The following is a 19,569-nucleotide window of genomic DNA, read 5'->3' on the forward strand; positions in this document are numbered from 1 at the left end:
GGATTATTCCCGTTTCACTTGTTTATTCACTTTGCAACCCCACGAGCGATAGGTGACACTGTGTAACGTCAGCGTAAAGATATCATGTTATCAGCCATATCAAGACTGCTTGTAAGATTAAAGGCAGCAGCAGCAGCAAACATTTTGAATTTATTACTCTAGAGGACTCTAGTGCTTTTCCTGCTCGGTCCCCAAGATCTCTGTTGTAAGGATTTACACGTGATTTTTCGGCTGTCTTTTCCCATAAGGTATATGTGGCGTCCATGTGCTGGGGATTTATACATAGAAGAACATTGGTTATTACGATATTCATCCTTATGATCCATATATGTTTTTGTTTAAAAACTACTAAAACAGAGTTTATTGCCATTGAACTTGAATAAAGTGAGCATGTAATTAATCTCACATTTGCAAGGTGGTCCATTTCCTAACACTGGACGTTGTTTACTTGGGGTGTAGAATAAATATACCATCCTTCTGGAAACAGCTGTCCTATTTACTGTGCGGATAAACTGACCTTTTGAATTGTGCAACATTATTTTTCCACGTGGGATTCTATTTCCTTATGCTTCTGCAGGGTAATTGCCGGCGGGAGTAATAGCAGCAAGAATGTTTCTTAAAATAACTCTAACTTTTTTAAAATTTACCAATGTCTACAGTGTTTGGTGTCTTAGAATCTAGAAAGCATCATTGGATTCGTAACTTCCTAAAAATAAAGTGTACCATTCATCTTGTCTTTCAGAAACATCCTAAAGTGTATCTAATGCATAACTGCAGTCTTGTACATAGCAAGTCTGCACAAACACTGATTAATCTGCTTTGATGGTATGATTGAAGCAGAAATGTTAACCAGCAAATCTCTTCAAAAAGTATTATAGGATCTTTAATATCTGCCAAGAACATCAGACAGCATCTCACTTTGATATCTCATCCATAGACAGTATTTCTAGCCATGTAAAATTGTACTGAAATGTCAGTCTATGTAAGCTGTATCTTATCAGTCACTATAAGGTAAATTTAAAGGCACGGTTAAGTGGGCAGTTTTAGGATGGTATGTGAGGTCATCTATTCAGCAGCAATGGATATACCATTACTGGCATTCAGTCAACATTTGGCAGTAGATTGGTCACAGGACCGGAATCTTTCTAGCAGGTGCGACAATTGCAGTTGTAGAACATGCTGTGCATCCCCTCCAAATGATGGGCTGAAAAACTGTGGTGATTCTTATTTTAGCCTTTTTTTTCTGAAGTCTTCAGAGGACATCTCCACCTTGAAATGCCCTCACAATCTCCTGGTGGGGCTGCTAACAGCACATAGTCTTAGACACACCCTTCTCACATGCAGTCCCCTGCCTGTCACCCCTGTTTCAACAGGGGTCCCTGAAGCAGCATGTTAATTGGCCTTTTTCAGGATGAGCATGGAGACGATTTTAGATACTACTCTCTGTTGCCATGATCGTGAGTCCAGAAGGCTGTGTTGTCTGCCTGTTGCTAGTATTAAGAACAATCTCTCAGGCTGTAGAGGTATTTAGAGTGGGAGCGGAGAGTTTCAATTTATGTTGTCGGCATTGGTACTACTGACATTGATAGCACTGAAAAGGATGTTCTCTTGAAAGATTTTGAACAGTTTGGTGCTAAACTGAAAGCAGAATCTCCAAGGTGGGATCTTGGGATTATGACCAGATCCATGGGCAAATTGGCATAAGGCTCATAAAGGTAAGAGGCTAAATGTATGGTTCAAAGATTGGTGTGAAAGAATGGATTTTAGTTCGTGGGGTTCTGGCGCCAGAACTGGGGTACAAGAGAGCTGATTCAGTGAGACAGGCCTCACTGCTGGAACCAGCAGTCCTGGTGAATCAAATAACTAGGGCTATAAAAAGGATTATATACTAATGGGGGGGAGGGGAATTATGTAGGTTTACAAAGCAAAAGGATATGGTGCAAACTAACCATTCCTTGGGAAAAAAAAGTGCTAGCAAAACGAAGGTGCATGGAATAAGCCCCGTGGGCCTGATAGGCTGTATGCTAGGATTTTAAAGGAAGTCATCCTGTACAGAGATAGCGGATGCAATGGTAGGGATCTTCTGAGAATCCTTGGATTTAAGAAAAGTCCCAGAGGAAGACTGACAATGTAATATGTTTAGTCAAAAAGGAAAAGAACAAGGAAAAGGTAAGTATAAACCAAATAGCTTAATATCTTACATTAGGAAAGACTATCAAAGTATTTAGAAATAAACAATATATTCAAACAGATCAGCATGGCTTCATTCATTGTTTAAGTAGGTAGCAAGAGGATAGATACAGTGGAACCAGTCAATGTAATATATTTGAATCTCCAAAAGATATTCAATAAACTACTTTTAGTAAAGCCCCTTAATAAGATCAGACCACATGGTGTTGGGTGTAGTATCATTTTTGCATGGGAAGAGAATTGGATAACTAATAAAAGACAGAAAATTGGGATAAAGGGAAGATTTTCATGATGACAAACTGTGACTAGTGGAATGCCACAGGGACCACTACTGGGGCTACAGTTATTTTCAACATATATTAATGACTCAGATGACACAAAAAGTAGCTGGCAGGGCAAGTAGTGAGGATGACACAAGGAGTCTACAGAAGGATTTAGATGGGTTACGTGAGTGTGCAAGAACTTGGCAGATGGAATAAAATGTGTGGAAAATGTAAAGTTTAGCAATTTGGTAGGAAGAATGGAAGAGCTGAACATTATTTAAACAGAGAAACTGCAGAAAGCTGCAGCACAAATGTATTTGGGGATCCTTGTATATGAATCACAAAAAAGCAAGCATCCAAGTTTATTGGGTGATAGGGAAGTCAAAATGGGCTGTTAGCCTTCATTTCAAAGGGAATAGAATATGAAAATAGGAATGTCTTGCTAAAATTAGACAATGCATTAGTCAGACCACTCCTAGCATGCTGTGAACAGTTTTGGACCTCTTATCAAAGGAAAGATGTACTGGCATTGGAGGGAATTCAGAGAAGGTTCACTAGGTTGATCCCAGATGTGGCGGTTCTTTTCTTCTAAAGAAGGGTTGAGTAGTTTGGGCCTGTACTCATTGGAACAAAAACGGAAATTGCTGGCTAAACTCAGCAGGTCTGGCAGCATCTGTGGGGAGAAAGCTGAGTTAGTGTTTCGATCCCACAGTTCTTTGTTCCATTTTACTGTACTCATTAGAGTTTAGAAGAATGAGTGGCAACCTTATTGAAACACTTAATAAGGTAGATGCTGAGAGGTTGTTTCTGCTTATGGGAAAATCTATGATTAGAGGGCAAATTTTTGGAGTAAGGGGCCACACAGTAAGGACAGAGATGGGGAGGTATTTCTTCTCTCAAAGTAGTGAATCTATGGAATTCTTTACCCCAGAAAGCTGTCAAGCTGGGTCATTAAGTATGCCCAAGGCTGACATAAACAGATTTTTAATAAATAAGAGAATCAAGTGTTATGAAAAACGAAGCAGGAAAGTAGAGTTAAGGATTAAAAGATGAGCCAATCCCCAGAACGGAGCGAGCAGTGAGGCCTGGTCTCGCATGTGGGCTGCAAGCCCTGGAACAGTGTGAGCAGCGAGCCCTGGTACAGCGTGTGGGCTGCAAGCCTTGGTACAGCACGTGGGCTGCGAGCACTGGTATAGCGTGTGGACTGTGAGCCTTGGTACAGCACGTAGGCTATGAGCCATGTTACAGCGCGTGGATTGCGAGTCCTGGTACAGCGTGTGGGCTGAGAACCCTGGTACAACATTGAGCTGCGAGCCCTCATACAGCATGTGGGCTGCAATCCCCAGAACAGCATGAGCAGCAAGCCATGGTACAGCGTGTGGGCTGCGAACCCTGGTACAGCGTTGAGCTGGAAGCCGCAGTATAGCGTGTGGGCTGTGAGCCCCAGAACAGCACAGAGAAGCAGCCCCTGAGCAACATGTGGGGAAGCAGCCCTGGAACAGTGCACAGGCAGCGAGTCCAAGGTGGAGACCCCCGCAGGAGAGGCAGGCCTGACACTGACATTGGAGCAACTGAGTACCGGTTTGAAGTGGACTGCGGCTTGGAGTGGAGCGGGGACAACTGTTGGACCACGGTTTGGCGCAGGTGCTCAGATCCCTGCGCTGAGCTGCTACACTATAATGTCGATTTGAAATTTCCGACCTGACTGCAATGTCAACTTTTTAATGTTGACCATTTTTAAATTTATTTTTCAACTCTATGGTAATGCAACTACTTTTATTCCTTTGCTCTGTGCAAGAATTGTACCTAGGGACTTGCACCTAAAATGTCACCGTAAGAAGACAGACATTGTAAAAGATTTTTACTCTACTCCTACAATGGAGTACATGTGATTATAAAAGGATATTCTATTCTATATTCTATTCTATGATCTCAATGAAAGGCAGAGCAGACTTGATAGGCTAAATGACCTAATTCTTCTTTTACATTTTATCATGTGGGACCCAAAATCTGTTAGGATTTTGACACTAGAGATTCTTTGAAGGCATGAAGTTTTTGTCCATTTTGTGCTCAAATTCTTGAATACGACCTGAAGCTGCAGCTTTCTGAAATATTGGTGAGGTTACTTCCACTGGTATGTGGTGGTAGCCAATCTTTTCCCAGCTAAATAAGAAAAGAATTACAATATTGTTTTCAAAATGATCTACTGTTGAGATAAAAACCTGGACATTTAATGGAAAGGAAAATTTTACTTCAAAATGATTTTAAGTAAAAATAAACTTGGATGCATATTATCTCTGAACCATGACACCAAGAGCTTGCATTTATATATCATCTTTTATGAAGAAAAATGCCCAAAGGTGCTTCACAGGAGTATTATCAATTAAATTGACACTGAGCCCCAGAGATCGTAGGAAAGCTGACTGAGAACCCGGTCAAAGAGGCAGATTTTGTGGAGCTTCTTAAAGAAGGATAGAAAGGTAGAGCTGTGCAGAGGTTTAAGAATTACTTAATCGAGCTTTGGGTTTAGGAATGAAAGCGTCACCATCATTGTTAAAACTGGGGATGTGCAGGAGGCCAGACAGATGACTGCAGAGATTTCTGTAAGTAGTAAGGCTAAGTGGAGGTTACAACGTGAAGGAAGCTTGAGGACATGTAAGCACTTGGAATCAAGGATGTAAATATTAAAATTTTGGTATTGTTGGACTAGGAGCGAAAGTAGATCAGCAAGAATAGGATGATGGGTGAAAGATAGGTGATGCAAGTTTGGATATGGACAGCAGAACAGAGTTTTGGATGAGCTCAGGTTTATAGAGGAGAGAAAATAGGAGGCTCCTCAGTTAAGTTTCGCAATGATGTAGAGATAACCAAGTCATGAATAAGAGTTTTAGCTCAGGCTGAGTTGGGCAATGTTATAAATGTGAAAGTAGGCCATATTGATGATGGAACAGATAAGTGGTCAGAAAATTACCTTGGGGTTGAGTTATACAACATTAGAGGGAAACCATTAGGCTCTTTGAAGAGCTATTCAATTTACTACTTTCCCCTCCTTCTCCCCCCAAATTTTTTGCTTTCTAGTCTGCCAAAATTTGTGGAGCCATTAACTCAGTTGGTTGGCCAGTGTGTAGATTGGATTAACATCAACAGCATTAGGTTCAATCTCTGTTCCAGATGAAGTAGGGTTAGGGTCTGCCTCCTCACCCTGCCTGTAATGAAAAAAAGTCACAACACTTTGACATGGTTTAACTGATTCCTAGGATATACTGACATATAAAGAGAAACTGGATCAATTAGGACTATATAAACTGGAGTTTAGAAGAATGAGGGGGATCTCATAGAAACCTATACAATTCTTGCAGGACTACACAAAATATGTGCAGGAAGAATGTTCCCAATGACCAGGGAGGCCAGAACCAGGAATCAAAGTTTAAGGATACAGGTAGACCATTTTGTGTTGAGATGAGGAGAAATGTCTTCACCTGGAGAGTAGTGAGCCTATATAATTCACAAATCAACTGAACTTTTAATCTAGTCATACCTTTAACTGCTGCACACAATTATATAAAATATGAATGATTTGTTTCATTCATGGCCTGTTAAACGATGTGTGAATATCTAAATATAGATGTATAGAAACTAGATTCTTTGGGTGTAAGGCTCCTCAAGGTGCAGTACACTCCTTTTTCCTCAGGGAAGCTTGCCTGGAGACACTAGGGGCTAAATATAATAAAATTTGGCAAAGTGTGAAATTTTGTCAAGGAGGGGTTTCCCTCCCTGACACCCAGTAAGATTTCCCATTATATCATCCCGAACTTGCCTCATTAGCTATCTACCAGGCCCTCCTAGTGTGTCTCTCTCATCTGATGCTAGCTGATTTTCCCACTTGCCATAGGTAGAACTCACCACTCCACGGACATCCTGGAATGGAGCGACATCCCTGGTCCCCATACTAACTGCGTAGTTAGTTCCCTTTCCCAGACATGGCAGACAAGAGGAAATTGGTGCTCCACTTTGTGGACAGGGACTTGGTCAATGGGTTGGTGTAGAGGAAGAAAATCCTCTTCTCCCAGAATTGGGCTAAGGTTACCACCAGGCTCAGGACAGTCTCAACAATGCAGAGGAATACAAAACAATGCCGTAAGAAGACCCCCTCTTTGTGAGTGCAGATGCCACTGTCTACTCTTTGGTACTTCACATTCACTCTATCCCTGCTACTGCACCCATCTCCCACCAAGGCTGAAGCTGCATCACTCTGACCATTGCATGCAGCATGTTCCCTTACTCACTCCTATCCATCCCACACCACACACTACTAACCCTGCATACCCTCTGAGCTGTCTATTCACTTGCTCACGATACCTCAGCAACTTTCCTCCACCTGCATCGGCAGAAGTAGACCATTTGGCTCATCATATCTGCATTTAAAAGGTCTTGTGGACAAGTCCACAAAATATATCACAGACACTCTGCTAGAAGAAGGATGCAAGTTTGAAGCAATTGTAGCAGATGTAAAAAACACATCATTTTATTTTCTTCATATTTGATGGTAGACTGAACCAGGAAAAGAACTGTTTTTAGGCAGAGGACTATGGGAGGAATTGCTGTACTTTTAAAAACCACGTTACTGAAAAACATGAGATAACGAGGTGTAGGGCTGGATGAACACAGCAGGCCAAGCAGCAAGAGAGGAGCAGGAAAGCTGACGTTTTGGGTCTGGACCCTTCTTCAGAAATGAATCTGCACTGTCAACATAAACTCTTCCCACCCTGTACACAACACACAGACATAGGCTGATAAAAAAAAGCATTGGTTTTATAGGTGAAAAGAGAAAATACTGGGGAAGAAGTTCAATAGTGCCAGTCCTCAGAATTCAATAGAGGCACTCCTTTGGGTTCCCAAACCTTTCAGTTTTCTGAAGAAGGGTCCAGACCCGAAACATCAGCTTTCCTGCTCTTCTGATGCTGCTTGGCCTGCTGTGTTCATCCAGCTCTACACCTTGTTATCCTCAGATTCTCCAGCATCTGCAGTTCCTACTACCTGTTACTGAAAATCATTGTGTGTAGATTTTACACTGCTTCTTTGTTCAAGCATTAGGGGAGGATGTTTGCTCTTATACAAAGTGAGCTTTGTCAAGCAACACGTCGCTGATTCATTTTATGGATATGTGACTAGTTGTGGATGCCAAAGTCCATCAGCCAGATAATAATGATCTGATTGACACCGAGGTTGCTGAACAGCTAAGGGATGCGAATGATGCTGGCAGAAGCCTTCGGATTTTTGAAAGGGCATTTTGTGTCACTCTCTGTAGTAAAGTACCTAAAGCCTGAAGAAAGCCAAGTTATTTTCTCCCACTATTTGCTGTAATCTGCTGTTTTTAACCAATAAGTCAGAGATTTTATTGTTTATAAACCAAATGTTTTATACTTCCTGTGAAAGAACTGAAAGGTTTTGGAACCCAAAGGAGTGCCTCTATTGAATTCTGAGGACTGGCACTATTGAACTTCTTACCTAGTACTTTCTCTTTTCATCTATAAAACCAACGCTTTTTTTTTTGTCAGCCTATATCTGTGTGTTGTGTACAGGGTGGGAAGAGTTTATGTTGACAGTGCAGATTTATTTACCTGTGGTTAGAATCTACTTATTTATAATAAATGGTAGTTTTTGTTAAGTATATAAATCTGATTCCTGTTTCCTATTAACCTGAATCTATCACACAGGTAAATTGAGAACTTTATGTACTTTGCTAAAATTCTCGACTTTTGGGATGGCACCAGGGATTGCAGGGCTTGTTTTATAGTGTGCTACCCTGGTGACATGTGACACAGACTGGCAGCATCTGCAAGTGCTCGACTTTGGAACAACTACTGCAACCTTCAATAAGTTAGGTGGAACATCTAAACCTTGTGTGAGGTACGACTTGTCTCACCCAACAAGACAGTGTCTAACATTTTGTGTCATGCATCTATGTTCTCCAAAAGGACATTGGACTAAAATATGTAAGAAGTCCAGTTACCCAAATAAACATGGGTTCTTTTACTGTTAAAACATGAGCCAAATCAACATCTTGACTTCAATCTATTCATCAACCTATTCAACCCAATTCTACAAAAGTTGTACAGAAGAAGGAGAGAAAGATGACTTCCAAAGGTGTCTCAATTTCTTTAACTTTTAATCCTTATACTTTTTGAAATTTGCAACCAACGTATGTTTTCATTGAGATCTTCTCCATAAAAACAAATCATACATACGGCAGGAAGATCTCCAGCATATTTTTAAGCCCCTCAAAAATGTTTTATCATGCAATAGTGCATGTTGTTACAATGCTGTGGAAAGAGGCACAGCACATCAAGCCGCTGCTTTCCATGAGTTGTCACAAATGTGAAATATGACCACTTTAATGTCATGGCTGATTAATATTTAATTGTGAGCTCCATCAAAGGTAAGAGAAGAAACCAGCCATTATTCTGCAAGTTCTACACGAAGACATGATCTATACATATAGGTCAAATGAGTTCAGAAAACATCCAAGAGATTGGCACATGAATCCATATATTGGCCCTGTATTAATGAGGACATTGATTAACTCGTCATGTTCTGTGAAATGTCAATTCCATTAACTAGAACAATCAAGTGAGCCTCTCCTTCCACACAAGATTCCTTCCAAGCCGTGGTGCAAGATTGCCACTGATATTTTCCAAGCACAAGGACACAATTACATTCAGGTGACTGCTACTCAAATTCCATTTGTATGACAAATTAAAGATACTAAAGTGCAATGGTTGTTGACATGTTGACTCCATATTCAGTAATGTTCGGTGTCCCTCAAACAAATTGTGTATGGTAGTGGTCTTAGTGCATTCTGCCAAGATATATGCAGGAATTGGGATGTTGAACATCTTATATTTTCTCCTCTTTACCCTCAGTAGAGTGGCATTGCAGAATATACTGCTTGTAGTATAAAATCCGTGATCTTTAAATGTAAAGTGACTTGCGAAGAGTTTCAAATAATTATGTTGAATCTACATGCTATTCCATTGGACAAGAGTTTATTCCCACCAGCAGCTTTCATGTTTGGCAGACTAATCGACACAGTTCTCCCACACTGTCATCACCCAGCCATGTTTGTATAATGTATTCCTGGAAAGAAGGGAAAAGGTGGTATATCTAGCTTGAAACAGGATGAGGCATAAGAATTTGAGACTTAAAATGAAAAGCAATTGAGAGAATAAGGAATGAAGGGGAAAGAAGGGTTCCTCTGTTTTTATTTTTGATTTTTCTAATGTTTCCAGCTTCCAGGAATTGGAACTTATCCTGCTACAGAAGTCACTTGTTATTTGAAGAGTATCTGGTAAGTCAGGAAGGTTTAGAAGGTTTATTCATTTCCTAAGGTTCAAAACAATGTAGCAGTTGATGGTAAGGTTAATAACAGATACAACAGGATAAGTAAATTTAATTGAATGGGTCATATGTCACTGCTGCAGCATGTGAAAGCTCCTGGATACCAGTGTGATCCAGGTTAAACATATCTGCAATAGGTGTTATGAAGATTGAGCAACTTTGGCTCAGACTTAAGGAGCTGGAGCCTGAACCACAGACATTGCGATGCATCAGGAAGGACAAATATTTCCTAGATTCTTTGGACCAAGAAACATTGCAGATCTTAGGATATGGCTTGCCTATTTGGTGAGTATTCAGAGACTCTGACTGTGATTGGGGCAGTTAAGAGGACCCAGAGACCAGGAGCTTCAGCCTTTGCAATAGCAAGTAAGCTTTAGGTTCTTTCAACTTGTTTAGGTGATCATGAGGCCCACAGAGTAGACGAACCAATTGACTATGATACTTTGGCTTCAATTGAGGGTAATAAAAAAAATGTAGTTGTGAAGGGCATAGAGTCATGGGGAATTACATCTTTCTCTACAGCAATAGCGTAGGTGGATATGTTGCCTGTTTGGTACCAGGGTTTGGGGAGTCTGATCAGGGCTGGAGAGGAGCTTTGAGGAGTGTGAGGATCCAGTCATTATGGTCCATGTACATACCAACAATATGGGCAGGACAAAGAAAGAGTTTGTGCATAGTCAGTATGAGAAGGGAGCAGCAAATTAAGAAATGTAACCTCAAAAGTCAAAATTTCTGCAATATTAGCTGAGCAATGTGCACATTGGCACAGAGCAAATCAGGTTAGTGAGATGAATGCATGGCTGAAAGACTATTATGGGAGAAATGGGTTCCAGATCATCAGGCACTAACTCCAGTTCTGGGAAAGTAGATTCTGCATCACTGGGACAGACTCCATCTGAACGATGTCAGGGCAGGTGTTCTTTTGAGCCACGTAACTAGGGAGGTAGACAGTATTATAATCTAATAGTGGGGACAAGGGATCAAATCGGAAAGCAATGTCAAATCAAAGAATCAATGCAAGGCAAATGAGAAAGGTACAGGAAAAGATAAACATTGCATTGAGTGAAAGGATTGAAAGTACAAATCTAATAGTAAATCAACAAGTAGGACCAGAGGTAACAAAAAGGATTGAATTGAATTGAATTAGCTTTATTGTCATGTACTCAAATGAGTACAGTGAAAAGTTTATAAGTCGCCACTTATGGTGTCGTCTTAGGTACAAGATACCTAGGTACTGATTCTTCAGTACAAGTTCTTAGGAAAAAAAGTTAAAACAATAAAGAAGTAAAAACTCCAGCATTACAGATTATAGTAATAAGTCAGAAAATAGAGAAATAAGAAGTTCGGAACAACAGTCCTTCCAATGCAGTCCACGCTGGCACCTAGCCGCCAGACCGCGTCAAGCCTTGACTGCAAATCACAATGGGCTTCCCCTCAAGGCTCTTGAGGCTGGGAGACCGCTCTGGAATCAGCTCAAGGCTGGATGTCCGTGCTGAAGCCACTCTAGGTCAAAAGACCGCCTCAGTTCACTGAAGGATCACCATGCCGGACCGAGAGATTGCCACGCTGGGCTGCTAAGAGACAGCCACACTGGGCCAGGAGACCACCACGCCAGTCCAAGAGGATGCCTCACTGGGTCAGCGCCGAGGCCAAGTGTCCGAGCCCATGCAGAGGCCACAAGTCTGAGGCTGAGAAGAAAGATGAGAGAAAAACACACAAAAGAGAAGAAAAGAAAGAAAAGGAAAGAAGCAAATGAAGTGGACGAGCTGTGGCTGAAGTGTCCTACTCCACTGCCATCTTAGATCCCAGAAATACAATAAAGCTTAAAACTAAAGACTCCGCATTTGAATACCCATGACATTCAAAACAAAACAGATGTACCGAGAGTGCAAATAGGAATGAATAAGTACAATTTGGTAGCTACTACAAGCTGCAGGATGATATGGATTGATTCATGAATATTGAAAGGTACAGGACATTTAAGAAGAACGGGAAGCTAGGAAAATGTGAGCAGATGGCTTTTTTAGTACCAAATGTTACCAAATGTTATTAACACAATAGGACGGCCTACATTCAGGAAATGAAGATATAGAAATGGTTTGGGTAGAAATGAGAGAAATTATGAAGGTAAGAAGTCACTTATGGATGCACAGGTCCACCAACAATGACCACACATAGGGTGCAACGTAAAGAATGGTTGCTTGTCAGAAAGGTGCAATGAAAATCAAAGAAGATTTTAATCTCCATGTAGACTGCAGAAGTCAAATGGCCAGAGGGAACCTTGATGAGATGTTCATAGAATGTTTTCAGGATGGTTTCTTAGAGCCACATATTCTGGAGCTGTCCAGAGAGCAAGCTGCACTAAAACTGTTAATGTGTACAAAGATATTGGATGGTGTGCTGCAGGAGGTGAGACCAATGAGTTATTATCACTTGACATTCAGTGGCATTACCATTGCTGAATCCCCCACTATCAACATCCTAGGGATTACTGTTGACCAGGAACTAAACTCAACTAGCCATATAAATACTGTGGCTACGAGAACAGTCAACGGTTATCAGTCCTGCTGGGAGTCAGGAGGTGAGTTACTCACGAGGCCTATTTACCAACTACAAAGCACAGATTACAAGGCATACATTGCAGACCAGACAGGCCTGTACTTATAAGACAGTTGGATGACATCATGGCATGTACTGCTGCACTGTGGAGTCAGTTGCCTGTCTTTCAGTCACTTTCTGGGATGAAGTCAGTCCAGTGTTTTTGGGCAGTCACCTATTTTTATGTAATGTACAATCAAATCAGTAAGCACAGAACCCAGATTATATGTGCAAGTCTAACATTGTAGCCATATAAATAGTAAATATCATTAATAAACCTCAAGACATCTCTCTCAACAAGAATCCAACTCTCTGTGGTATATGTTATGCAGACTAATGTATGGAAAACCACAGAGTGAATCAAAAGCAAACTGTTAGGCAGTGTCAAAAGTGATTATGTTACAATAGAGAATTTATTACAAATTTTCTATTGCAGTATTTATTCTGTGTGCATATAATGTCATTTTTTTTTATTGATCCTGAGCAGCTGACTTCTGTAAATCTCATCTGCAGAGCCTGGTGACCTGTTAAAAGTAAAAATTGATATCACTGGACTGCTGGCTGGGAAGACCTGATTTTTCTCTCCTTTTATTACCCAACACAGATTTAACTGGCTATTGATGGTGCTGTACACAACAGCAGAACAATCTTCAAGGATTTTCAGAACTACATTTAACATCATAATATGCCATTATAATGCAATTTCTTGATGGAGTTATGATGAAATAACATTGCGCAAGCCACTGTGGTCTATTCACAAAACTGTTGTTTGCATATGCAATCCCAGGAATAGACTTTGCAGACTGAAAGGAAGATTGATATCACTTTCAGACACTGTTCTAAGAGTCAGTATATAAGAGCCTTATAAGATGTAGTGTCCCTACATCTGAGCCAGGAGGCCCAGATTCAAGCCCCATCTGCTCTAGAGATATGTCATAGCATCTTCCGAACAGGTTGATTTGAAAATATCTATAAGAGCCTTTTGCTTCCATATGCCAAAAGTAGTCTTAACACAGTTAGATGCACTTTCTTGAGATATTGTCATTGGTGATAATGTCATCAATTCTTGCTTTCCCTAGCAGCCCTGTGAATATGATGGTGTGCCTTCTTTGAAAGACAGGGAAGAGCAGAGGAGCTAGTGTAGGAATGGAGACAATCAATGATTTCAGATTGAAATTTGAGGTCTTTATAAGGAGATTCTAGGATCTGACATTTAGCTCAGAGTCAAACAGAAATGTAACTTTGTGAGTAGTTTGAGTCACCCTGAAATGCTGACTGGGACAGGCATAGAATCACAGGGAAGTATTATGAATACAATTAATTAGCTGGTATTAGTATTTTGAGACATTCTGGGGTTATAAAAAGTGCTATATGTCTTTCTCTCTTTTTTAATCTCTTCTTTTTTCTTATACATGATTCCAGTCTATCTAAATATTTCTCCAATTCAATTTTAACAGTCACAAACTCAAACTCAATAGTTACTCACGAAGAAGCATTCTATGTTCCAACCTTTTTTCAAAAGAAAAACTTTCTAAGTTTCCCCTTTTATTTTTATATGGCTAATACAAGTTCGTACCTCCTGGTTATTGGTTTAGCAATTAGAAAATAGTCTTTATTTTATTCGTTCAAAACCTTTCATAATTTGGAGAAGTCTTTACCAAACTTTTCTTAAAACTATGTCTGATGAAAAAGCCCATTTTTTCAGTTGTTTCTTCTTAAATTTCCCCACAAATAGAAAAGCCCATGGGATCCAAGAAAATTTGGCAAATTGGATACAGAATTGTGGCAGAAGGCAGAGGGTGATGGTTGAGAAATGTTTTGGTAACGGTAGGCCTGTGTCCACTGGGGTTCCATAACGATCAGTGTTGCAGCACTTGGTGTTTGTGGTATATACAAACAGTTTATACTGAATCTAGCAGGGTTGATCAGTAAGTTCTCAGATGATATGGAAAAATTGGAGGAATGGTAAATATTGAGGAGAATAGCCTTAGATTAGAAGAGCCAGTAGTTGGGCTGGTCAGATGGGCTGATTAGTGGCAATTCAATCTGAATAATTGTGAGGTGATGCACATGGGCAGGACAAACTAGGCAAGGGAACATATGATGAATGGTAGGACCTTAGAAAGTACCAAGGATCAGAGGAACCTTAACTTTAAAATAGTGGGACAGATAAATAAAGTGGTTAAGAAGGCAAATGAGATGCATGCCTTTATCATACTAGGCATAGAGTTCAAGAGCAAGGGGTTATAGAATCCCTACAGTGTGGAAACGGGTCATTTAGCCCAACAAGTCCACACCGCCCCTCCGAAGAACATCTCGCCCAAACCCATTCCCCACCCCTACATTTTCCATGGCTAACCCACCTTACCTAAACGTCCCTGGACACAGTTGGGAAATTTAGCATGACCAATCCACCTAGCCTGCAAATCTTTGGACTGTAGGAGGAAACTGGAGCACCTGGAAGAGACCCATGCAGACACAGGGAGAATGTGCAAACTGCACACAGACAGTCGCTCAAGGGTGGAATCAAACCCGGGTCCCTGGCACTGTGACGCAGCAGTTCTAACCATTGAGCCATCATGCCGCTCCTGTATTTCTGCAATTGTACAAAACATCGGTTATGACACAGCTAGAGTATTGTGAATAGTTCTGGAATCTACATTATAGGATGGGTGTGATTACACAGGAGAGGGTGCAGAGAAGATTCACCAGACTGTTGCCTGGACTGGACAGTTTTGGTTATAATGAGAGATTATTGGATAGAGCAGTTGAGATTTGAGGGGTACATGATTGAAATGTTGAAATTATGATATTTTAATTTTTAAATGACAATAAAGACTGGCCTTACTCTTCATTGTTTGGTCCCCACTATCAGATTAGTTCATTGATTCCATTAATTCACAGATGGCCTGCTGTTGAATTGAGTTACTTGCCAATATTCTGTTGCTTGATGAAATTATAGTAAATGAATACTGTACCCTAGCGGTTGCCAAACTGCCTTGGATAGAATTCTCACAGACTTAGAATTCTCAATTCTCCATTTCCATGAAACAAAGGGATCAAATCTGATTCAATGTGAAGTGTAGACTGATGTACCCAAACTAGCCCTTATTATTTACCTGCCATGAATTTTTTCCCTTCAACATTCAGAAAGGTTGACAAATATTTACTACTTTGAGGGTTTGTTTTAATGCGACTGAAGAATATTTGACCATAGGGCCTTCAAAATGCAATTATGAACCTTTTCATGGATAATTCTTTTTAAGATTGCATTTAATATTCAGTCCATTCATCATTTGTGGTCACCATGTTTGTATCAATGTACGCAAAATGTGTTTTCAATTAATAAGTTGCCCCTACAAACTCAGATCAGATCAGAACTCTTTATTCAGGCCAGTGTGGTCTCATTGCAATAATTGTAGGCAGGAGCACATAATTGGCTCCATCATCGCCATTTACAGTGCAATATTGTCAAAACCATGAAAAGTGAAGAAGTACGGTGATTAAATTATATTCTGCTTTGTGATGAAGTAATAGCTTATTGACCAAGATGAAATTGAAGGTAGCGTGCAGCTGAAATGGCAGAGTCTGCAGTTCTGCAGGGTTTATTAAACTACATGATCAATACTGTTTTTATAACATATCTAGTTCAATGCTTTATTCCAGTGAGTAAATTAGATTTTAAGTTTTAGTTTTGTTGTTCAAAAGGCTTTCATGTAAGAGTTTTAAGCTTCAGTTTTCGAAGAAGGTAATCAACCAATCCTAGTATTTCTGTGTCAATTTGATACACTGTGCTATATTCTGCTCCTGAGGATCCTGTAAGTCTTTTGAATGCCAGTTCGGAAAACAGAGCCCTAATTTAAACTAGGCTCTAGTTTGTGGTAGGTGTGTTTGATATCAGTTCAAAACTCATTCAATGAAAAAAAAATTAGGTTATTTCTAACTAGCAATACATGCCTGAAAGCCATTGTCTAAATTCTCATTCATTTGAGGGGAAAATTCATCAAAAGCTGCGCATAGAAGCAGTAGCATGTAAATCCACAGGACCTGTTGCTGAGCAGTCTTGGTCCCTGCTTCAGCTATTGCATCTTAGGCAACCTCAGATTTCTTGGTGAGACTCAAAGCACTTCTGCACTACTGGCCTAACAAGACAATTTTAAAAAAGTAGCCAAACTTACTTTTTGGAGCCTTTTCTGTCCTATTACGGCTCATCACTGAGTAGGTCTGTCATTGCATCTTCCTGTTTGTGCTCACAAATAAAAATTGCAGTTGGTTGTGATAATGTCATTAGGACTCAGTGTAAACCATTAAAGCCTTAGCATGGAACAGAGGGCTATTTTACCACCTAAATTACAGAGGTGGTATGGGGAAAACTGCCTTCACCCCCACCCCCCGTCCAGACTAGCAATTTGATTAGAGACAGACTAGCAAGGAAAAATTCCTCCACATGAAGCATTAACAGGCTGAAAGTGTGTCTTCTGATCTTCCCTTGGGTGAAGTTTCACTCTCTAGAGCTACTAGTCAATCTTATTGGCTGACAATGAGCGCTGTTAAAATGACCTGGATCCCAATGATGAAGGCATGCATGGATCTCAAAGTGAGGAAGGTAAGAGGAGTGCTGGGCATGGAGTGCTTGCCGGCATTATGGGTGGGGAGTTGGGTAATGGGTTTTGAAGTACAAGCAAATGCAAAGGGCACCCTCTAAAGATTTGGTTCACCAATCCCTGCCTCCCACTGTCTTCTTGTAATAAAATCTTCAACAACAACAAGCTGTCTGCTCGTACCCAGCTGCACATGAAGGGTCCTGACCCGAAATGTCAACTTTCCTACTCCTCTGATGCTGCCTGGCTTTCTGTGTTCCTTCAGCTCCACACTGTGTTACCAATGAGCTAACAAGCTGTCTTGATCTTTAACTATTTATTTATATGTGGTTGCTTGGTGCTGCTACAATCAAGATGCAGTAACTGATAGAAACCAGTTAGTGATAACAACACTAGTGCTGAGATACTACGAGGGTAACAATGAAGCCAGCTTGCAATATGTTATGACCAGACCAAAGGTGAGATTCCTAATTTGTTACACTTCCAGCCAGGATATACCATATCAGTAAGCTTCTGGGTGAGAGAAATGAACTTGCTCCCCTTCTAGAATGTAGAGTCAGTTGACCAACAAGGGTCACTGGTCAATCTCACAAAACAGGAAGTTTTCTAAGGCCCAAGTGACCTATCTAGGTCACAGAGTGGATCAAGGAAACCTTCAAATTATCTTTGAGTTCATTTAGACTCCCAAAATCTACTTTTCAGATTACCACACTGGAAGGTTTTCTGGTGCAGTGCCACCTCAATCTTTGATGGTTGAGCTTGTCTGGCTGTAAACTGCATGACCACACAATCACGGAGGATATGAGATATTTGCTTCTGCAGCTGTTTAGTCTCTCTGACCTCAGTGAGCTTCTTGGAGACTACAGGCGATACTATCACTTTTGACCCCTTCAAAAGTGGCATATAACCTCCTTCAATCCCTTTACCAGCACCACGGCACTTACTGCACTTTCTACTGGTTATGGCGTGGCTTTTCCTAACGGTAGAGGTTGACTGACCCCAGTATCCCTCAGCACCGCTATAGCCTTGAACACCTCACCCTGGGGAATTGCAACCATGTTTGCTTTTGATACAAAGTGGCAGCAACTCTTAGGAATGTGTTTTACCTCCGACTCTCAGGAGTACCTTTACAGGGATGTGCAGCTGCAGTCAAAGTCATAGCCTGGTCTGTTGTACTCCCTGACTTCATTGTACAAAGTATATGCGCCTTAATAACTGAACTGCTTTTTTACCCTTGGTCTCCAGGAGATGTCCTGCACAAGTCCTACTTCTCAGCAGTTATATAAAAGAAATACTTTTTGATCTCAATTATCGTCTCAACACCACCCTTTTCATCTTCTAGAGAGCTTTCAACACATCACTCTTTCTCCCATGGGGAGAGTTCACTGCCACTATCTCCACGTTTGTCCTTTCCAGTTGGTTGGCTGCAACTACGGAAAGGTTTCTTTTGGCACTGAGGTTTGTGGATCAGTTCATAAGCATCTGCCAATGTGGATGCCTACGTGATTCCAGTCATTCTCTATTCCTCTATGTATGTCCTTATTGGGGAGCGTATTGATTTTTTGAACTTGTTAAGGAAGTGTAGATGCAGAAACCATGAAAGTCAGCTCCTGGAACATGTGCTGGTGGAGTCTCAACTGATGGTAAGGATGTGGTGCTTTGGCTTTTGTGGCCAAAATCTCAGCAGACCTACTTCTGATATCTCCAATGCTGCTAACTGACTTGTGAGTTTTTAACCTGCAACTTGACTGTTTTCCATTAGTTAAAATTAAAGTCATCTCACTGTCAGTGTTTGCAGTGTAGAATGACCGTGCAATAATCCAAAACGTACCATTCAGGACTCAGACATGTTGCACACAAACAACATTTAAGATACGTCAACACATGGTCAATTAGCAATTGTAAAGGAGGCAAACAAAAAGAAATTTGGGGGAAATTTACTTGCTGGCCATACATGCATTTCTACTTCTCAGTATTATATTATTAGGAGATCAATCAATGGCCCAATACAATTTAGATTTTTCCAGCTTTAAACACAATGAGCTATTTTAAAGAAGAGACAAACTAACTACAAAAGAGGTGATAGTTCTGAACCATTTATGACATAATTTTCATCATTAAATAATAACATATTATAATAATAATTCTGGCACTGTGAAATACCACTATATGCAAAAACTTAACAAGGCTCTTTGAGTGCCAGAGGAATAAAAAATCTTATATGTGGCTGTATTGAGATAGCAATTAGATTTAATTTTGATAGTATAATCAATTGTGAGCAAGCTATGTGTCAATGCCTACAGTTGCCAATCTCAGAACCCTCATTCACTGCACATTTTAAGCTCCCTTTGCTCTGTTCTGTGACAGATGTCAGCTTTCTGACTCCCATTCCATAAAATTCTGCTCTCTAAACTAATTTTTTCTTTTACCTTACCACCCAACTTTAAAACTCTAAAACTTTATCTCTTCAAGGTTGCCTTAAGCCACCTACCCTTGTCCCCCTCTGCTCAAGGTGGGAC

This window comes from Rhincodon typus, chromosome 20, assembly GCF_021869965.1.
Source record: "Rhincodon typus isolate 14 chromosome 20, sRhiTyp1.1, whole genome shotgun sequence".
In the NCBI taxonomy this organism is placed as follows: domain Eukaryota; kingdom Metazoa; phylum Chordata; class Chondrichthyes; order Orectolobiformes; family Rhincodontidae; genus Rhincodon; species Rhincodon typus.